Source organism: Zalophus californianus, chromosome 12 (genome assembly GCF_009762305.2).
Source record: "Zalophus californianus isolate mZalCal1 chromosome 12, mZalCal1.pri.v2, whole genome shotgun sequence".
Taxonomy (NCBI): domain Eukaryota; kingdom Metazoa; phylum Chordata; class Mammalia; order Carnivora; family Otariidae; genus Zalophus; species Zalophus californianus.
In genome coordinates, this window is record NC_045606.1 from 52489479 (window position 1) to 52509801 (window position 20323).

The 20323-nt window shown below is 38.3% G+C and overlaps 1 pseudogene; it reads right to left on the minus strand.

The window, feature by feature from the left end:
- Window positions 1-14774: 14774 nt before the first annotated feature.
- Window positions 14775-20323, minus strand: part of LOC118356128 — a 56130-nt pseudogene continuing 50581 nt past the window's right edge.

Below are 20323 nucleotides of genomic sequence, written 5' to 3' on the forward strand. Positions count from 1 at the left end.
CAGATGTTTGGGGCTCCAAACTTCATAATCTTGCCACTCTACTGCTTTTCAAAAGCTTACTCTTGGGGTCCCTGGCTGGCTCAGTCAGAAGAGCATGCAACCCTTGATCTCAGGGTTGTGAGTTAGAGTTCCACAGTGGGTTTAGAGACTAGTTAAATATATAAATAATAATAAAAAAAGCTTTCTCTTTTCATTTACCTCCCAATAACTGGTTCCTATTCCCTGCTTATCCAGTACAAATCCAAGACAATAACTTGGCATTTCTGACTCTCCACTCTAATGCTCTGGCTCCTAGATTTAAGATTCAGTCCAGTCATGACCCAGCCCTATTGGACTACTTTTTGGGATCAAGACTGTGTCTATCAGTCCAAGTCCTGCAGCTCACACCCTTCCACTCCTAGGAGCCTTCCAGTGCCTCCAGTCTTGGAGGAACAACAGAGATTGCTGTGAGCTTCTTGATAATGCACTCTTAGAAGCTTCTTTCCACTTGTGCAAACATTTGCTGTGATCATCAGGAGTTAAATTCATCTGTACATTGTGTCTCAGTTGACTTTGGGATGTTAATGATCAGGATTAGCTATCTACATTCAGCCACATGTCTGGATAAAAAGCAGATGTCAGTTTTAGTGAAATAGTTCTTGTAATAAACTGTAACTATTTTTTTTAAGATTTTATTTATTTGAGAGAGAGAGAGAGAAAGAGTGCAAGCAGGGGGAGTGGCAGAGGGAGAGAGAGAATCCCAAGCAGACTCCGTTCTGAGCATAGAGCCTGACGCGGGGCTCGAGTTCATGATCCTGAGATCATGACCTGAGCTGAAATCAAGAGTCAGATACTTAACTGACTGAGCCACCCAGGTGCCCCTGAACTGTAACTGTTAATGCATCTTGCAAGAGAGCCTAAAGTCGGAATTCCTTCTTTCACCACCAGTGGCCAAATAGCCCTAAGTCATTTGTCATTATTAGTTATTTTGCTTGGCTGTCAACCAAATATTCTTTACCTGTAATCAGTGTACATTTCTTTGGAAAAAAAATTCTCGAGTCTATATTAACTGACTTGATTCATTTTGTTTCCGATACTTCTCTTACTTTACTCATGTTTCAGTCCGTTGCATCTAAGCTGTTGAATTCTATTAAGAAGGCGCATTTTCAAAATGACCAAAGTTGTTGTGAAAAATACCACTGTTAACTTTCTGAATAATATAGCACCTCAATTCATGTTGGTTCGCACTCCCTGAACATGCCATTTTTTTACTGTGTAAATATGACAGAGGTATATTGATCTCGTCTCTTAAGTGCTTAATCAAACTCCATTAATACTATTGGCCATAAACCATCAGAAAGACATGGTTTTGAAATGTTTGCATCTATGAATCAAACTTAAATGAAATAATTTATCATAAGACTATTTTTTCTGGGCCTAAGGGGAGTTGATCCTCGATTTTTCGTGCTGAGTTATTAACTTGCATGTTGGCTTTGTCTAATTCTATGTAAAGTATGCTGATTTATTAGAATGCTCACTCTACAGTAAACTGTAATTGGATGCTCTTGAAAGAATGAGTTTCATTGATCTAGTCAATGACCACAGATATTACTGAAGTAAACCTCTTAACAGTGCTGGGGCGTATTTTGGCCATGATCAATGTTTCTGAATCTTCCCTTGTATTTTTTTTGTTTTGTTTTGTTTTGTTTTATTTAGCACTATCTGCATTGATTTAAATCTGCAGCAAATGTTAAGGACTAAATTTATCTTGACACAAAGTTTCATTACTTTTCTGGAGCTGCAAACTTTTCTTTGTTTATTATAGATTAAAAATCTTCCCTGACAGCCTTAGAAAATAATCTATTTGTACTTATGTCACTATGCATCAACGGTTGACAATAAGTAAAGTGAAAAATTAAAGACATTGCCCTTAAACAACTAAATTGAGTTTCTTTCTTTTTTCCTTCCTCCTTTCTTTCCTCCCCTCCCTCCCTCCCTTCCTTCCAAAAGATTGCAAGTGTCTACCTTGATGGTTTCTAAAGAAATTCTGAATTTTCTAAAAACAAAAAGCCAAGTTCAACAGGTTTGAGTCTTTTCTGTATGCCTGCGAGTAGAATTTGACAAGTAATGTGCTAGAGGATGAATAATGAGCCTGATCTTGACACAGCCAGAGCCCCTAAGAACTAGCTTTTATCATGGAGTGTGCTGGCTCTGCGAGTAACTTTCCACCCTATTTAACAAAATTAAGCCTGAAGAAAAAAATCAGGAACAGGTTCTAAACTACATGTGAGCTGTTTATCAGTCTTCTGAATTAGACATCATGGAAAATGTAGCATATACAGTTGAGTAACATTTTATTAGAATTATAAGGCAAGGAGGGAAAAAGAAAAACCACAGCAGATACATGCATGGTACACTCTGTGGTGAGAGTAGAAGGTACTTGAGAATGTTTGATTTTTATGTCCCTCATTTTAATGTCTACAATAAAGTTAAAATTTTCCCTCAGAAAATAAGGGGCGCTGTGTTTATTTGGCTTTCTTTCAAAAAGTAGTACAAGCTGGCTATACAAACACATACTATAACATTCAGAAAGAGCTAAAAAGTACGACTTCCCACTACTATCCAGTAGCTAGCTAGCTATCTAATCACTCCCTGGAAGCAACCAGTTACCTGTTTTTTGAATATACTTCTAGAGACATATTCTATGCACTTACAACTACGTGTGTGTATATGTATGTGTGCACACATACACAAATGGTAGCACATTGCATAGTGTTCTCTACCTTGAGTTTTTTTTTTTTTTTATTTAACAGTGCTTTTAAGAGTTTTCCATATCATCACACGCAGTTGTCTCATACTTTTAAAAACCTGCACAATAATTCATTCTGTGGATGTACCATAATTTGTTTAATCAGACCTCCATTGATGGACATTTAGGTCTTTTCCAATTCCTTGCTGGACTGAATAACATTGTAACGAATATCCTTTTACATAGATTATTTCTTACATACGCAAGTATATCTAGGGGTGATATTCGTGAGTGGAATTGTTGGGTCAAAGGGCATGTTGAACGAAAATTTTGGCAAGCGTTGCCAGAGTGATGTTTTAATCTTTAACATTTGGTACGGCACAGGCTCGGATCAGTCAGAATGGATGTCAGCTGTAAGGCAACTGGTCAAGGCTGGACATCAGATGAGAACTCTGTCAAACTGCCCTCCAAAGATGTAATTGATTGGTTTCCTTTAAATCATGTTTCTGAGAATGGATAACATGCTCCTCCATTATTATTTCCAGTTAGAGAATTGCTAAATCCCAATGGTTTTTATATGAACATTATTGCCAACAAAATGTTACCTGGAGACCACTGGTAGATTGCAGTGGTAAATTGCCATGTTCAAATTTCATACTAAATGTAGTAAACTATTTATAACAAAGACAAATTCAGCATGGTTTGTTAATGTTAACACCATGCAGGGGTCCCTGCCCACATGACTAAGTAGATGACTAGAGCAAAAGACCTATCTGCTTCTCCTGTTAGAAGGTAAGCTTCATGAGGGCGAGAAGTTGTTTTTATTTCTCTGACATTATCTTCAACACCTAGAAAAATGCCTGGTGGTAGTCAGAGTGCAAAAAATGTATTTCCCTATTGATTCAATAAATGGACACTGAACTGAGAATCAGGGAGATAGAGACTTCCCTACAAGGACAGTGAAAGGCTGTGAATATTCACATAGTAACGCTTTTCAGGTTGTATATTTTTAGTTTCCTAACATTTGGAAATTGGTCAGTTTTTTTTTTAAGATTTTTTATGTTTTTATTTTGAGAGAGACAACAGAGCAAAAGTGAGCACGAGCAGTGGGAATGGGCAAAGTGAGAGGGAGAAGCAGGCTCCCTGCAGGGAGCCTGATGTGAGGCTCAGTCCCAGGACCCCGGGATCATGACCCGAGCCCAAGGCAGACGCTTAATGGACTGAGCCACCCAGGTCCCCCGAAATCGGACACTTATTAAAGATATACCCTCAAGTCAAAATTGTTGGAGCAAAGTCTGGATTTCACCATTAGGTCTTTTAATTCAACTCCTTGAAGAAGAGTGTCTGTGTTTGAATATTCTTAGACCATGATTATTGCTCAAATTTGCACATTTTATAATGTGGTAATTGTATCTAGCTGGTGGATGTCTTTTGGAGGGCTGGGGTGTAGATACTTTCGAGTGTAGAATTTAACACCTGAAGTAGTAATTATGTGTACTTAGAAATTACAGGGTAGAAATTGGAAATTGGAATGGAAAAGGCAGATTATAGAAAATAATATGCAATATATAGATGTATGTGCTGAGTACTGTGGGGACACATAGCACAAAATGCTTGTGATACCTTAAAACAAATTTGCTGAGTTTCTTAATTCTCTCCCGCCTCCCTTCCACCTCCAATTCATAAGAAACAATGAAATAATGGCAGGTAACAAGATGATGGTTCCAAAACACTGCAGTAGTAACATGGATTTCAGTGCTGTCTCATAAATTTAGATTATCTGGGAAAAGCATGCTCTAGAAATATTTTTTCACATACAACACAACGTCTTCACAACAAACACTTATTTGGACTTCTTCAGCCTTTCTCCCACATAAATATAATACCATATTATAAACATATTATAAACACAGGGATTGAGATGACTAAAAGAACAGCCCAGAATTATGAAAACTGGCTAAATGTAGTAGGGAGTCTGTACAGAAACTTTATTTATTTATTTTTTTAAAGATTTTATTTATTTATTTCACAGAGACAGTGAGAGAGGGAACACAAGCAGGGGGAGTGGGAGAGGGAGAAGCAGGCTTCCCGCGGAGCAGGGAGCCCGATGCGGGGCTTGATCCCAGGACCCTGGGATCATGACCTGAGCCGAAGGCCTGTGCTTAACAACTAAGCCACCCAGGCGCCCCCTGTACAGAAACTTTAAAAGAGCATGAAAGCTATGCAGTTTTCTGGAAAGACTCTCACTGTAAGCTCCACGAGGAGTGGGTTTATTTGGCTCACCATGATATTATTCTAGGACCTGGCACACAGTAGGTACTCAACAAATATTTTTTGAATGAGCAGGAAGAATGCTCTGTGTGTGTGAGGCTAATGAGATTCTCAGCAAAAGCAACAAGTGGTCAGCATTTGTTAAAATGTTGAACTTCATAAAGCAAAGAGTTTGAATGTTGAGTTATTAAATAATGCTCATGATATCAAACCTGGATCCCATTAAGCCCCAGGCTAAGGGGTGAACCGTTCATTTCACAGCTGTACTAAATAGTTACATCGCGTATCAGTCAAGGTGATAGATCCCTCTAAGTCCCTTGGAAAGCACCCAAGGCCAGGGGCCAGATATCATTATAAACTTGGCTTGGAAAACTGCTAATAAAGTGTGTTATGAAATTTTCTTCTCAGTGTAAAGAAAATAATGTAATAATGGGATTGTGTCTTTTCCCCTTTTCCTTTGAAAATGCTTTAAGTATTAGGATCTATTCAATAAAGGATTTAGGGGTATTCTAATAATAAATGTTTCTGTGTTTTATATTCAGTACTTACTAAAGTGGATACTTGCTGAGTTGTGTTATCAGATTAAAATCTCTATCAATCAAAGGGGAGAACAGAGGAGTTTATTGGGCTTTGTTAAGATCATTATATCAGGAAAACTGAAAATTACTGAAGTTTTATTTGAGGGTAGTAAATGGGAAGATTTTCCGTGTAAGGATTGAATGTAGTAAATAATAATGGAAGAATGTTTAATAGATAAGGCTTTAATAGATAAGGCTTTAGAATTTTACAAAGAGCTTTAGTTATAATATGCAATTAAGCATATTGGAAAAGCTATTGAAAATAAAGCATAGTTCTACATTGTTAAAGAAATGAGGCCTGGAAGCAATATTCACAATTAACATCAGGTTAGTTCATCATCTGTTGATTTACAGTGATATAACAATATAGCGTGGCACACATTTTTCAAAATCCAATTGCTAATCTCTTTCAGGTCGAAATGAATTGGAACACTATTAGAACTTCATCTTGGTGTTCTGACCTAAAATGGAAATGCATGCACCAGTGCTACCAAGTTTGCATTACTTCTGGGGACTACATCATGTTTCTAGGATTGTTTTTCATCACGAGTGGGCCTCATGGCCTTTTAATTCCTGAAAAGGTGGAATTCCCCTTGAAGTAAAAGTGAGTTCTGCACGTGAGGTAAATGTGAGTTTCACCGTAGATGTGGTAGAATAAGGAGCGATTAGGATAAACGTAAATGACTCTTCCAACCCTTTTTGTACACCTATTCTTTTTTTTATTATGTTATGTTAATCACCATACATTACATCATTAGTTCTTGATGTAGTGTTCCATGATTCATTCCAGTGCTCCATGCAGTACATGCCCTCTTTAATACCCATCACCAGGCTAACCCATCCCCCCACCCCCCTCCCCTCTAGAACCCTCAGTTTGTTTCTCAGAGTCCATAGTCTCTCATGGTTCATCTCCCCCTCCGATTTCCCCCCCTTCATTTCTCCCTTCCTACTCTCTTCTTCTTATTTTTTTTTTTAAACATATAACGTATTATATGTTTCAGAGGTACAGGTCTGTGGTTCATCAGTCTTACACAGTCCACAGCGCTCACCATAGCACATACCCTCCCCAATGTCTATCACCCAGCCACCCCATCCTTCCCACCCCCACCACTCCAACAACCCTGTTTGTTTCCTGAGATTAAGAATTCCTCATATCAGTGTGATCACATATATGTCTTTCTCTGACTGACTTATTTCGCTCAGCACAATACTCTCCAGTTCCATCCACGTGGTTGCAAATGGCAAGATTTCATTCCTTTTGATGGCTACATAATATTCTGTTGTGTATACATATACCACTTCTTCTTTATCCATTCATCTGTCGATGGACATAATGGCTCTTTCCATAGTTTGGCTATTGTGGACACTGCTGCTATAAACATCGGGGTGCATGTACCCCTTCGGATCCCTACATTTGTATCTTTGGGGTAAATACCCAGTAGTGCAATTGCTGGGTCGTAGGGCAGCTCTATTTTCAACTTTTTGAGGAACCTCCATAGTGTTTTCCAGAGTGGTTGCACGAGCTTGCATTCCCACCAACAGTGTAGGAGGGTTCCCCTTTCTCCGCATCCTCGCCAACATCTGTCATTTCCTGGCTTGTTAATTTTAGCCATTCTGACTGGTGTGAGGTGGTATCTCACTGAGGTTTTGATTTCGATTTCCCTGATGCCAAGCAATGTTGAGCACTTATTCATGTGTCTGTTGGTCATTTGGATGTCTTCTTTGGAAAAATGTCTGTTCATGTCTTCTGCCCATTTCTTGATTGGATCATTTGTTCTTTGGGTGTTGAGTTTAAGAAGTTCTTTATAGATTTTGGATACTAGCCCTTTATCTGATATGTCATTTGCAAATATCTTCTCCCATTCTGTCGGTTGTCTTTTGGTTTTGTGGACTGCTTCTTTTGCTGTGCAAAAGCTTTTTATCTTGATGAAATCCCAATAGTTCATTTTTGCCCTTGCTTCCCTGGCCTTTGGTGATGTTTCTAGGAAGAAGTTGCTGCGGCTGAGGTCGAAGAGGTTGCTGCCTGTGTTCTCCTTTAGGATTTTGATGGACTCCTGTCTCACATTTAAGTCTTTCAACCATTTTGAGTCTATTTTTGTGTGTTGTGTAAGGAAATGGTCCAGTTTCATTCTTCTGCATGTGGCTGTCCAATTTTCCCAACACCATTTGTTGAAGGGACTGTCTTTTTTCCATTGGACATTCTTTCCTGCTTTGTCAAAGATGAGTTGACCATAGAGTTGAGGGTCCATTTCTGGGCTCTCTATTCTGTTCCATTGATCGATGTGTCTGTTTTTGTGCCAGTACCATACTGTCTTGATGATGACAGCTTTGTAATAGAGCTGGAAGTCCAGGATTGTGATGCCGCCAGCTTTGCTTTTCTTTTTCAACATTCCTCTGGCTATTCGGGGTCTTTTCTGGTTCCATACAAATTTTAGGATTATTTCTTCCATTTCTTTGAAAAAGGTGGAAGGTATTTTGATAGGGATTGCATTAAATGTGTAGATTGCTCTAGGTAGCATTGATACCTTCACAATATTTTTCTTCCAATCCATGAGCATGGAACGTTTTTCCATTTCTTTGTGTCTTCCTCAATTTCTTTCATGAGTATTTTATAGTTTTCTGAGTACAGATTCTTTGCCTCTTTGCTTAGATTTATTCCCAGGTATCTTATGGTTTTGGGTGCAATTGTAAATGGGATTGACTCCTTAATTTCTCTTTCTTCTGTCTTGTTGTTGATGTATATAAATGCCACTGATTTCTGTGCATTGATTTTTATACCCTGTCACTTTACTGAACTCCTGTATGAGTTCTAGCAGTTTTGGGGTGGAGTCTTTTGGGTTTTCCATGTAAAGTATCATATCATCTGCAAAGAGTGAGAGTTTGACTTCTTCTTTGCCGACTTGGATGCCTTTTGTTTCTTTTTGTTGTCTGATTGCTGTGGCTAGGTCTTCTAATACTATGTTGAATAGCAGTGGTGATAGTGGACATCCCTGCTGTGTTCCTGATCTTAGGGTGAAAGCTCTCAGATTTTCCCCATTGAGAATGATATTCGCTGTGGGTTTTTCATAGATGGCTTTTATGATATTGAGGTATGTACCCTCTATCCCTATACTCTGAAGAGTTTTGATCAAGAAAGGATGCTGTACTTTGTCAAATGCTTTTTCTGCATCTATTGAGAGGATCATAGGGTTCTTGTTCTTTCTTTTATTAATGTATTGTATCATATTGATTGATCTGAGGATGTTGAACCAACCTTGCAGCCCAGGGATAATCCCACTTGGTCGTGGTGAATAATCCTTTTAATGTACTGTTGGATCCTATTGGCTAGTATTTTGGTGAGAATTTTTGCATCCATGTTCATCAAGGATATTGGTCTGTAATTCTCCTTTTAGATGGGGTCTTTGTCTGGTTTGGGGATCAAGGTAATGGTGGCCTCATAAAACGAGTTTGGAAGTTTTCCTTCCATTTCTATTTTTTGGAACAGTTTCAGAAGAATAGGTATTAATTCTTCTTGAAATGTTTGGTAGAATTCCTCTGGGAAGCTATCTGGCCCTGGGCTTTTGTCTCTTGGGAGATTTTTGATGACTGCTTCAGTTTCCTTAGTGGTTGTAGGTCTGTTCAGGCTTTCTATTTCTTCCTGGTTCAGTTTTGGTAGTTGATACATCTCTAGGAATGCATCCATTACTTCCAGATTATCTAATTTCCTGGCATAGAGTTGCTTATAATATGTTCTTATACTTGTTTGTATTTCTTTGGTGTTGGTTGTGATCTCTCCTCTTTCATTCATGATTTTGTTGATTTGGGTCATTTCTCTTTTCTTTCTGATAAGTCTGGCCAGGGGTTTATCAATCTTGTTAATTCTTTCAAAGAACCAGCTCCTAGTTTCATTGATCTGTTCTACTGTTCTTTTGGTTTCTATTTCATTGATTTCTGCTCTGATCTTTATTATTTCTGTTCTTGTGCTGGGTTTAGGCTTTATTTGCTGTTCTTTCCCCAGCTCCTTTAGGTGTAGGGTTAGGTTGTGTATTTGAGACCTTTCTTGTTTCTTGAGAAAGGCTTGTATTGCTATGTACTTTCCTCTTCAGACTGCCTTTGCTGCATCCCAAAGATTTTGAACAGTTGTGTTTTCATTTTCATTTGTTGCCATGAATTTTTTAAATTATTCTTTAATTTCCTGGTTGACCCATTCATTTCTTAGTAGGATGCTCTTTAGCCTCCATGTATTTGAGTTCTTTCCGACTTTCCTCTTATGATTGAGTTCTAGTTTCAAAGCACTGTGGTCTGAAATATGCAGGGAATGATCCCAATCTTTTGGTACTGGTTGAGACCTGATCTGTGACCTAGGATGTTCCATGGGTACTAGAGAAGAATGTGTATTCTGTTGCTTTTGTACACCTCTTCTGCTACCGAAAAGCATCCTGCTGAAGCCCTTGTCTCCCGTCCCCTCTCCTCCTCTCCCCTGCGCCCCCAATCAAATAAAGCTTTATGGTGAATCCATTTTCCACTTGTTAGTCAAGAGATGATTTAGCAGGTTTCCAAGGATTTTTTTGCAGACCGTGTTGAGAAAAGTGTTGAATTCCCCATATACAGTTTCTTTTGGGACCATGTGGTCAAGATGCAGCCGTGTTAACTGGTGAACTCTGCTGATTGATTGAAATCTCCTTGGAATACTGCATCCAAACTTGATCTCCCTACCTAAGATGACTGCCTTGAGTGATGCTAAACTGTTAAAAATAAAGGAAGAAACACTTAACAACTGGCCTGTACATGCCTTCTTAGGTATTTTTTAAATGGCATCTATGCATGCTCCTTTAATAAGCTGAAAGAACTAGATAGGCCCGTCATAGCAATTTCTCCTCACACCTGCTGCACAGATGTAACCTGCTTTAAGAAAGCCCAATTTAGGGGCGCCTGGGTGGCTCAGTCAGTTGAGGGTCAACTCTTGGTTTCGGCTCAGGTCATGATCTCAAGGTCGTGAGATGGAGCCTCATGTGGGGCTCTGTGCTCAACATGGAGTCTGCTTGTCACTCTCCCTCCCCCTCTGCCCCTCTCCCCACTCTATATCTAAAATAATAAAATCTTAAACAAAACCCAATTTATGGAAATCCAAATTTAACCTGAACTTTACAAAAGAATGATCCCTTGAGAGTCTATGAGGAGCTAATAATCTGAAGAATGTTTATCAATTTGCTTAGTTCTGAAGGTTTTTCTATATTTTAAAATGTCTATGGGTACTCTGAAGGGTGGGTGGGGGATGGGGGGAAGGTGTGTTTCAGTTTCTTTAAGCAGAGTGCTTGTGGTTACAAGTGGATGTGTGGATTTTCCATCCACTGATGGGAATCCAACACTTCTTGTAGGATGCCATTGGTAATTCTGGGGGAAATGGTATTTGAGGATTTGAGAATGAGCTAGAAATAAATACCCTGGTTTGGACCTTGGGCCAGAAGGGGTTCCACAGACTTTCCTACTATGTAACAAGACAAGTGGTACTTCCTTGGTAGGACAAAGTAGCTCTTAAAAGCCCCAGAAGCTGGAAAGGTGACTTCCCTGGGGGTCTTTGCTAAAGGAAGACCCTGAAGTTTAGGATGTAATTTATAACATAATGTGTGATTTATTGCTCCCTGTATAAAGCAAAATACACTTCACTCTTGAGTAATAATAGACTGAGCTCCTACTCTGTGCCAAGCACTATGTCAAAACCTTACTGAATTAGTTTCCTTGGGCTGCTGTAACCAAATACCACAAACTGGGAGGCTTTTGAAACAACAAAAATTTATGTTTTTATGGTTTTAGAGGCTACAAGCCTAAAACCAAGGTGTTGGCGGGGCCAAGTTCTCGCCAAAGCCTCTAGGGGCAGATTCTTCCCAGACTCTTAGGGCTCTTGGTAGCTGTAGACATTGTAGTTTGTGGCAGCATAACACAAGTCTCTGCCTCTGTCTTCACAGGGATTTCTTCCCTCTGTGTGTCTTCTCCTCTTATAAGGACACTAGTTACATTGGCTAAAGACCCACCTTTATTCTTAATTTGGTTATATTTGTGAAGACCTTATTTTTCCAAATTAGGTCACATTTACAGTTACCAGGAGTTAGGACTTCAACATATATATATATATTTTGATGGGGAACATAGTTCAACTCTTTAGCGCTTACAGATCATTGCTTTCATCCTTACAACAATCCTGGGAAGAAGTTACTGTTATTACCCTCATTTTGCAGTTGAAGAAACAGACTCAAAGAAATGGTATTATTGCCTGAGGTCACTGAGCTAGATTAACATTAGGATTCTATAATTGCTACTGAGGCCTGCTGACTCCTGCACCCACACACTTAATTCTGATGGAAGTGAGTTAATCTTTTTCATCTGTCTATAGTGATAATTATAGCTAGAGCTTTATTTCATAGGAATCAAGATAAGGGACTTCCATCACCCATTTCTTCATTCTCCTTGAAGATGTTCTTGAACTGCTTGAAGGACATCATCTCGTAAACCTTATTGGAAGTGGGTGACAAAGGGGTCATTCCAAAGTGTTTGATGGTTGCATTCATGTGGTTCGGATAGTCTCATTAATCTCCTATTTAAAGCTACCAAAATTTTCCTGGTTCAGGTTTCTTATAATCAGATTTTATGTGTGTGTGTGTGTGCATGTGTGTGCACGTGCACACACATGTGTGTATACTTGGAATCAGAGCAACACAGCTAGAATTTTTTTAGGTGTTCATTGGCCATGTGGTGCTACCATGTTTTTTGGAAGTAGAGAAGTAATTGCTTTTTTTCCCTCTCTCATGATTTACCCAACTTATGAAAAATAAAGATGGCTTGATGAATTCAAAGAAAATCAAAATGTTATTCACAGTCAGAAATTTTCCAGCTGTTAGGAAAAATCATACGCCTTTTTTCCCTGGGCAATAGAAAAAACTCCTTGCCAGAGAAATGATGCAGTATATGGTGATAGGGAGTTTGATTTCCCAGCTTGGTCACAAGTTACTTAACCCCTCCTGACTCATTTTCCACATTCTCATTTATAAAATGTGGCACTGAGTAAAGATTATTAAGATATTTTCTATGTCAAATTATTTCTCTAAAAAGCTTTCATACAGTGTTGACATTAAAAAAAAAAGTTAGCTACAATTAGCCATGAGAGCAAATCAACAATTTAGAATAAACACCCACCATTATTCTGATTTGCTAATTGTTTGTTGTATTGGTGATGGAAATTTTTGGTTAATAATAATGTATTTAATATCAATGATATATGTATATGTAGAGTTTCTATGGCTATGGGTCCTTTTACTTTTTGGAACACATAGTATGGATAATCTGTTGCAGTATCTCAGATCTAGAAACTTCCATGTACTCGGGGTAGGTTCCCTGATTGGCTGGTCCCATGCAGTACCTGGGGTGTGGGCCTTTGCTTCAACATTATCCCACCCCACTCTCTTCTGTAGGATGCTTGCTAGTTGCTAGTTGCAGTTAGCAGGGAGGCTAACAAAGTCTTAGGGCAGGGCTACAAGTCCTTTTACTGGGCAATGCCCAGTGTAGGCGGGCAGCTGGGAAAATGGGCCCTTACCCCACAATAGTGAAAACTTCTGATGAGGACCACTGCCATTCCCCAAGGAGAGCCTGCATAAATGGCTGCAGGAGGGCATCCACATGGTGCTCAGAGTGCTCATTAGTGCCTCTGGGATGGTGCTCAGGCCAATGTGGCGGTGCCAGGTAGGCCCCTTCTGAGTAACATCCCTTCTCCTCCAGTCCTCCAAATTCATGCTCTAATTCCCAGTTCCTGCCAAGGTCTGGCTGGAGGAGGATGACCTTTTAATAACATACCAATGAAGCCACATAATGAGAACCCATCAAGGTAGGGCTATGGACTGAATGATTGTCCCCCACCTCAAATTCATACCGTGAAACCCTGATCCCCGATGTGATGGTATTTGTAGATGGGCCTTTGGGAGGGAAGTAGGTTATGAGAGTAACATCCTCATGCTGGAATTAGTGCCTTTATAAAAAAGGGACATGAGAAAGCTTACTTTCTCTCTCTCTGTTCTCTGCCCGGCAGGGATATGATGAGCAGATGGCAATTCAGAAATAGGGCCCTCCCCAGCACCCGAATCTGCCATACCTTGATTTTGGACCTTCGAGCCTCCAGTACTATGAGAAATTAATGTTTGTTGCTTAAGCCACTCAGTTGATGGCATTTTGTAACAGAAGCTCTGACTAACATAGGTAGGTATTTCTATCTCCCTTGTATTAGTAAATGAACCAATGTTAAAGTCTATTTGCTAACCTCTGTAAACTGGCATCAGTAAATTATAATTTTACCAACTAGTTTTCTTGCTGAGTAGGGTCCTACGAGGCAGTGTACTGAGATATAAAGGATCGTGTTATTTTTATTTATTTATTTATTTATTTATTTATTTATTTATTTATTTATTTATTTTCTTTCATAATTGAGATTTTATTGGTTATTTTGAGGATCAGTACATAGGTATTTTGATTTATACACTTCTTCAAATTTGTGCTGAAAATTTTAAAAGTCCTATAGTTGTGATTCTTTTCTAAAGTTATTCCAGTGACTTTCCAGCTCAAAGTTTATAGGCAGATCTTCTTTAAGAGGATATCAAGTACCAATATCTTCAAATATTGATTAGCTGTTACATTATAGGTCCCCCTAACTCACAATATAATAGATACACCACGTGCCCCAAATTTCAGTCTTTCGTGGCACAGAAACAAAGTTATTAGAAAAATGGGACCACCAAGACTAATGAATGAAGAGACGGAGGACACACAGTTCGGACAGGAGAGCCAAGATCAAGGAGTGGTTTTCTTCCGGGAACAATTCTTCTAAAAACCACATGGGAATAGAATTGACTTAATATGTTCAAGACATAGTAAATGCAGAACTGCACTCCAAATTGCCATTCAGTATGCTTTGTGTTACCGGTGTAGAAACTAGCCCTCCCCCAATCTATGGAGTGTTACGCCAACACTCAAGGCAGTGAAAGCCTGGAATAATTCAGTACCTCTCTATTTTCTGGTTGCACCACAACATAAACAACATGCACATGATTTTGCCTCTTAATAAAAGTGCTTACACTTAAAAAGTAGAATGAGGTTGGATGCCCTCCTTATTAAAAGTGTTTCCACTAAAAAACACCCATCTGCAAAATAATTGGTAAAAATATTCCCTGGGTTGTTCAACAAGGGACACGGGGAACCCTGATAAGACATGATAGGTGATGTTCATCAGATCTGGCTTCTTTCTCTGCTGCTTTGTCAGGGGCTGGACTCTCCTCATTTTTACTTCCTCCATTTTCTGCCACTTGATCTTGAGTGTCTTGGTTTTAGACACTTCATCTGTTTTCCCTTTGCTCTCTTCTTCCCTTTTGTTTCACTCTTTTGTCTGAAGATTTAACCTTTCCTGCTGTCATTTTTGGTTTCGTTTCCACTCTGGGATCACTAGGTTTAGCTGACAACCTTGCTGATCTCTAGAGTTCCTCCTTCATGGCCCCTTTGGCTGCATTGGCCTTACTCTTGGTCCTGTGGGCAGTGGGGAGGGCACGTGCGAAAGGCCTGGTGCCCAGAACCTTTGTGAAGCTGGCCTGCCTGGAGGTTGCCGCTCTTCCAGCTACCCCACCCTTTTTCCCCCAGTTTATTTAACAACGCCTGTTCATTCATTCATTTGTCCAGTCAGCATGTTTATTGAGCGATTGTTTGCTGTGAATTACAATTCTAGGTGTACAAAGCTATGGAGCAAACCAAAAGGAAATATCTCTTGCTCTTATGGAGCTTACAGCCTCTTGTGTTAAAAACAAGGCTATGTCAATGTATAAATGAAAGTTGAATTATAATGCACATTTTCCAGTATTTATTTGAACTTTTAACATTCACTAGATTTAAAAGATGTATCATATTTGTTTATCCTTCTATTTTATCTTTTGTATTTGTGATTATGGTATTTATTTTGGATTATTGGATCCTTGTGAAGAGCGATTTGTTTTTTCTGTCTTTCCTTGGTTGAAGCCTTATAACAAATGTATCTTATTAAACACTTGTTAATGATTTTTTTTCATTTAGATTCATGCAATTTTAGCCTTGGAAGAAACCTTAACGATCATCTAATTTAATCCTCCAGTATACAAGTATACATGAGACAATGGAGGCTCTCGGTGATAAGAGTTGTTTTGTTTAATAAAATATTAGAAAGAGTTGTGGTCATTATTGTTGCCCGGTTAACATAGCTAATTTTGTCAAAATGGGCTGGAATCTAGTTTTTCTGAATTATTTAATTAAATACATCACCTAGTAACTATTTGAAAAATTGGTGTTTAAAGAGCTTTAACTTCATACAGATGTCTTGAATTTAAGGTCTCTTATTTTCTAGCTGCACAATCTTTGCTAATTTCTTAATTTCTCTGAGACTTGTTTTTGTCACTGGAGATAAAAATATGCATTCTTGGGGCACCTGGGTGGCTCAGTTGGTTAGGTGTCTGCCTTCAGCTCAGGTCATGATCCTGGGGTCCTGGGATTGAGCCCCATATCAGGGTCCCTGTTCAGTGGTGAGTCTGCTTCTCTCTCTCCCCCTGCCCCACCCCCTGCTCATGCTGTCTCTCACTCTCTCTCTCACAAATAAATAAATAAAATCTTTTAAAAAAATATGCATTCTTCTGTGGGTTTTTTATTAAGCTTAAATAAAATATGATATATAAAGTACTTGCTATATAATAACTCAAAACAGACAGCTTCTGATTGTAAGGATGGCCTGTTTTCAACATGGCTGCCAAATCCTGGAGACAGAACATGAAGAGGTAATAGTACCTGAGTTGGGTTTAATATATTCTCCAGCTCTGTCTTAGAGACAACCAGAAATACTACTTCCATCTTCAAACTAAGAAATCTGACATTTGCATGTCACAGGGAGGAGGCAGTCTTGCCAGGAACGATAAGAACTCAAGTGACTAATTTGAATATTAAAAATAAATACTTGGCTTTTTATGTTGTCGTTCCTCAGGAAGGTGAATTGGATCATACTGGTTATAGGATGATTACTCCTTAAGCCTGCCACCGGTGGTTCATTCAAGCACCTTTCACCACATGACAATCATATTCCTGTCCTCGAGTAAAAAGTAAGTATAAGAAACATTACTTGAAACTATGAAAAGATAACATTATTCTTTCTTTTCACCGAGAGTTTCATTATCTTAGACCTTTAATCCCTGCAATTGTTTGCTATCTTTTAAATAAAGAGTATTTGGGGAAGAGAAGCATAGATGCCTTTATGTTTAATAGCACCTGATTACCCAGGCCTTTATTTGGTGGTGGGTCTTTGGCTGCGAGGAGTAAGAGGTATACTTGTCAAATGAAAAGTAATTTTTATTCCATTATCTTTTTCTATCCTGATCACTTAACCACATAATGGCTATTTCTGAGAAGAGAAGTATTTAAAAAATAAAGATAAGGTCAAATATGCTTGAATAATTAGGGTATATCCATGCAGTGGAATACAAATGATCTGGGACCTACCTGCAATGGAATCCTTAAGAAACTATTAACATGCATAATTTTCTAAATTCAAATGTTAGTGAAAAATTTTAATCAGATTGTTATTAATATAAAATTTAAAAATGCTACTATAATTTAGGAAAAATGTATTTTAAAGATGGGTAGGAGAGATGCTCATCAACTTCAGTATAGTGGTTCCCATAAGGGATGAGGGAATTGTATTGAGAGATGGGACAAAGAGTTTTCAGTATACTTTTTTGCATTTAAAAAATATGTAATAAAAAGTACCTTAAAATAGGACTGAAAGTCATAGCCCTAGAATAACAAAAAATGGAGATGTTCAGACTAGACTATGTATTGGTCACTTTTTCTGTTATTTAGACCAGCATTGTCCCATAGAACTTGCTTCGATGAAGAAAGTGTTTTATCTCTGTGATGTCCAATCAGGTAGCCACTAGCCACATATGACTACTAAGCACTTGAGATGGGGCTAGTGTGACAGAGAAACAGAATTTTAAATTTTATGTAATTTTAATTAATCTCAATTTTAAATTAATTTAAATTTTAATGTGGCCAGTGACTACCATATTGGACAGCACAGACCACAAAGAATGTTATAAGCCTTACATTTGACTTCATTTTGGGAAAACCCTATCTCGTTGTTCTTCATGATGAATGTGGGTGTGCATATTTGAAGAAAAAACAATAATCTCTTGCTAATATCAAGTATGGCAAAGGGCAACTGAAAGTTATTGGGATATTGGGGAAGGGTAGGAAAATAAAACCTTCCTGACTGTTTACATTTGTCAAGTGGAATGAGTAGAAAGGTCACTAAACAGTTCCACTGGGTGTCGATAGAAAAGAAAGAATCAAAGCCCTCCAGGTACTCATGGGGGGTACTTCGAATTTGGTAACAGATTTGATAACTGAAGACTTAATTTCCCCAGTGACTCAACTGATACAGGAGGTTTTATCTTTTTCAGAAAATTAAGAGTACATTGGCTGGCTCAATAGACTTACTGACTCTAGTTAGATAAGTATTTCCTGTGTTTATTAAGTTGTTTATGTAGTGCAATAATACAAGTGATTTAATAAAGATAAGACTTGAGATAAATGTCAACACACTTCCCACTCTGCAGCTGGTCCATTTCGAGCAGTTAAAATAAATTAAAAGATAAAATACCGCTCACAAAAAAATTGATCATTGTCCAAGGGAAACATTTAAAATTGAAAGAAATCTTCCACTTTCGGTGCACAAAGGCATATGCATATATGTAGGAAATGACCCTCTCTGTAATCCAGAGATTCTTTACCTAGAAGGAAAGGGATAGGAAGCTGTGTTTTATAGGTATTTACTATAATGAGATAAAAGAAAAAAGTACTTACAGTATTAATGACCAGTGTTATTTATAGTGCAGATAATGGAGGTCTTTGAATTAGAATACATACTATTAATTATGTTATTTATCTATCTTTACATACATCAAGGCATCGCTAGTGAAAGCTTACTAGGCTATAGGAAGTAGATGCTGTCACTGGAATTTAAATAACATAAAGTGGATCTGAATTTTACCCAACCTTCTCTGTTTACATGGCTTTGAAAAAAAATTATGCTTTTCTTGTAGTTTCTGTAGACTTAATCTGACATTTGAAAAATATAGTACAAAGGGTGATAACAGAAATGTATCTTTATGGTGGTCAAATCATTATTTCAGTTGTCTTCTGAGTTAAGGTGGATGAGATTCCTTTCCTCTGTTCTCTCAAATCACCCTGGGCAAATCTCTACCAATTCATTATTCCCTTACGGAATTTTGCCCTCCAAAGCCTATCTCATATCTCTTGGCATATAGTACTTGTTCAAAAGAGCATTTAAAACGCCGTTTAGTTTAGAAGTGGTTGGCCAGCATGAAGCATGAGGCTTATGACATCAAATTCTTGGTTTGATCAGGAGAAAATGATTTACCATAGTTTTATTTTTTTTATTTGAAACTTAAATATTTTATTTATATCAAAACCAAATTAGATTTACCATAGTTTTAAATAACTCTACTCGAAGATTGCATGGAATACTTAATATGTATAGTATTGCACAATGTGTTTTTCAAATGTTTGACACACAGGACATGGTCCAATGTCTGGGATGAGATGTCCACCTGCCCTATGAACTGGGAAGTTGGCCTTTCTAACCAGGTGTGGTAGATTGTTTAATGACCACAAATTCCTCCAGTCTATGTACCAGCTCCCTTTGCAATATGACTTTGCTGTTCCTTCCATCCAGAAGTGGAGTCTTTTCCTCTACACCTTGAATCTGTGCTGATCTTGTGATTTGTTTGACTGGCAGAATGTGCCAGAAGTGACATAGTGTGAATTCTCTTCAGAGGATTTGCAGTGTCTGCCTTTGCATTCCTGGAATGCTACCCTGAGACCTCCATAGGAAGAGACTTGCTTATTGAAGAATGGGAAGCCATTGGGTGAATTGAGGCTTCCCAGGTGAGAGCCAGACCTAGTACCAGACTTGGGAGTAAAGTCACCTTAGGTTTTCTGGTCTTTCTCATCTTCTAGCTGACTCAGCCACATGAGTGAGCCTGGCAAAATCAGCACAGGAACTGTGGTTTTATTAAAACAATCCACCGAGTTTGTAGTAATTTGTTGCACAGCAAAGGGTAACTGGAGAAACAGCTTCTCAAGAGAGATTTTTGAGATAGCATATAGAGAGATGAAGAACAGGGATGCATCATTTTTCTAGATCCTTTTGTGTTTGGGAAGGATCTAAATTCCTTGATATAGAGTGACGTGAGTAACTTAGTAGTCATTGACAGATAGTATCATCAGTACAGTGTTTAAAATTACAAGATTAATGTCCATACATCATTCCTCACTTGTCCATTTTGTTCTTGCAAGTATATCTCGCACAACATATTTTTTAGTGGTAGAAATTAAAATTATTTTCTTTGGGAATTATAAAAATGAAGTTCCTTGATGAATGGCAATAATAGTGATTACGATTTCCAGGGATTTTATAAATAGGATGACCCTTTTCTGTATCCTGATTTACACATATATTGTTCACTTGTGTATTTGTTAACCATGGGAAAGTAAGTGTGCCTGGAATGCTTGAAATACATTCATGCCTACCCACACTTCTTGTCATTTTTCTGGTTTTTATTTTGTGTGTGTGCTTCTGGTGGTTGTTGCTTCAAATTGCTTTGGGACTCTAGGTATAAAATGTAAAGTTTTATTCCCA